Source organism: Penaeus japonicus, unplaced genomic scaffold (assembly GCF_977035675.1).
Source record: "Penaeus japonicus unplaced genomic scaffold, GWHDUDI00000001_assembly GWHDUDI00000006, whole genome shotgun sequence".
NCBI lineage: Eukaryota > Metazoa > Arthropoda > Malacostraca > Decapoda > Penaeidae > Penaeus > Penaeus japonicus.
This window is the reverse complement of record NW_028234408.1, coordinates 14,805,018-14,807,517: the sequence shown is the minus strand read 5'-3', so window position 1 is coordinate 14,807,517 and position 2,500 is coordinate 14,805,018. Positions and strand designations below refer to the sequence as shown.

The following is a 2,500-nucleotide window of genomic DNA, read 5'->3' as shown; positions in this document are numbered from 1 at the left end:
GTGCGTTCCATTATATAGATCCATACTTCGTATCTTTTATCGAATGGAATTTAAACTTGCTTTTCAGAAATCATTCCATGAAACATTGATTTGCTAGATTTCTTTTCCACTCCACATACAACATAATGCAACATGTGCTCACCTTAATCACTCAATTTATTTTTACACTATACGATATACACACACAGTTTTTCTCACCGATGGGATACAGAATAACTTCACAAAGCACCGAACCCACACGCGCACACACGCGCGTGCAAGAGAGACCGTCAGACGCGTCACAACACGCGAGGTCGAGCCGCCGAATGAGCCCCTTACTCCACGTGTGATGTGCGCGGGAGTCGACTCGCACCTGGTGAGCCAAGGTAGGCTACACCGACCTCTCTCTTGCTCCCGACTTCCCTCCCCCACTTTCCGCGCCTGCCCCCTCCTCCTCCTCCCCACCCCCCAGCGCTTCCTCCCTCCCACAGATGAAGTCCCTCGCCCGGACTCTCGCCCTGGTACATTCTTGTTCCAATACCTTGCGTGGTACCCTTCTCTCTGAGCGCATGTGTTCCCATGCCCTTCCAAGCGCCCGGAATCGGCACACGACATTCCCGATGCTTTCGTGAACGCGTTAGCAAAAGAAACGCGTTTGTCCCGGACGTATCTAACTTGAACACGTGTCGGCATGCAGGGAAGCTTACTCGAAATCTTTCAGTGTCTCCTTCGTCCTTCCGTTGCAAATTCAGAAATACCTTGCAATAAAGAGATTCACTGCGGTTATTTATAGCATTGCTCTATTGTGACGCGACACGAAATGGCTATAAAACAAAGGATACAATAAAAAAAAAGATGGAAAGTGAGTGAGTGAGTGAGTAAGTGACGTGTTTTTCTTCAGGCGACACACCGATCCGATCGAGAGACTGATCGGGCCGGAAGACTCCGTTACTTCGACGTCAGGAAGCGCTTTGGTCTGTTAAAAGTCGCGAGTCAGCCTACGCCGAGGGCCGTAAAGAGAGCCGGGATGAGTTAAAGCGTTGTAAATAGAGAGAAGTTTAGACGAGGAAAGACAAAGGAAAGGAAGGGTGTTAGAATATGTAGAGTGAGGTTCTGACACGTCATTTTAAGAGTTGGCCAGAATAATATTCGTCTGCTGTTTTGATAGATTGGACTATAATAATATGTTTAAGAAACGAAGGGCGAGGAGGATTTTTTAAAAATTTTAACACCGACTAAGAGATAGATTAGGGCTTAAAAATCCATTCAAGGCATATCATTTGAATAATCTCCATAACCGCATGTTAAGGATCCTTTTCACTTTGACGACCCTATTAGACTAATAACCGTAGTTGCTCTCATCACATACATATCAAATAATGAAGAATTATAATCTCGTGGATTGTAATTCTCGTCCATTTTATTTCGGATTCGTCCTTCGCTTTTGTATCGTGTTCGTCTGTATAAAGAAGGACTCGCTTTGTCTCCTGCTCTCTCTTTTGTTCTCCCATCCATATCGTTATCTTTCAACTCTCTCCAGTCATCCTTCATCCCATTCACTTCTTTTTTGGCCACTTCTGACATCATCGAAGTCTCTCATCTCGCCTGACTCTCAGCTTGGAGGTTGCTGCTACTGTTGAGCGTGATGTAACGTGGAGCATTTTAACACGGCGAGAAATGAGAACATTCACTCTCACGGGAGATAAATAGCACGTTATTTCTTCTCCCTTCTTAGCCTTCAGCAGTACAAGTCTTCATTTTTAACATTTTTCTTCTGAGTTTTATTTTCATTTTCGTGTCTAGAATAGAGTTCACCATTAATATGAAGTTGAGGCAAAAAGGAATGTAGATTTGCTTTTGCATATGGACTCACGCGAATAGTTTGTTTGACCTTTTCTACCGTGGCAACTTCCATCAGATGATGATGATAATAATGATGATAAAAGTGATAATGAGAACGATGACGATGATGACAATGACGAAAACGATGACGATGACGATAAACATTGGCCTTTACATGACCATGAAAATGAAGATTAAGATGAAGATTAAGAATAGAATTGAAGATTAAGATGGAGATGATTATAATAGCAGTGATGCTAGTAATGATGATAATGATAATGAAATTGATAAAAGCAATATAGATGAAGATGAGGATGATAATGATGATGAAGATGATAACGATGATAATGGTTATGATGATGAAGATAATAATGATGATTATGATTATGATGATGACGGCAATGACGATAATAATTGTTAAAAACGAAAAAGAAGCAAATAGAGAAATGGCCAAATATGCAACCAACGACTAAAAGCTAAATAAGAGGATGTCGAAGCTCCCAGTCTTAGGAAGCGGTTTTAGAAATGTTTATAGGGACGGGGAAGGGGAGCCTTTATAAGGAATGTAAATAACAGGCAAGACCAGATCGCTTTGTGCGGAAGGTCTGGTTTTATGGCCTGTGGTTTTAACTCTAAAGAAAGCTGGTGTTTCTACGCTATTTAGGATGGCAAAGTGTAG

General features: G+C 42.0%; 1 protein-coding gene across 2 annotated transcripts in view; it reads right to left on the bottom strand.

Moving 5' to 3' along the window:
• The window catches only part of mwh (multiple wing hairs), a 156,874-nt gene that overhangs the window by 114,368 nt on the left and 40,006 nt on the right, over window positions 1-2,500 (bottom strand). The window contains exon 1 of one of the 2 annotated variants that reach the window (XM_043018268.2): window positions 199-362. The exons of the other annotated variant lie outside the window; for it this stretch is intronic. The gene's annotated coding sequence lies outside the window, so the exon portion shown is untranslated. Of the gene's footprint in view, window positions 1-198; window positions 363-2,500 lie in introns of those variants that run through there. 2 annotated transcript variants of the gene reach the window in all.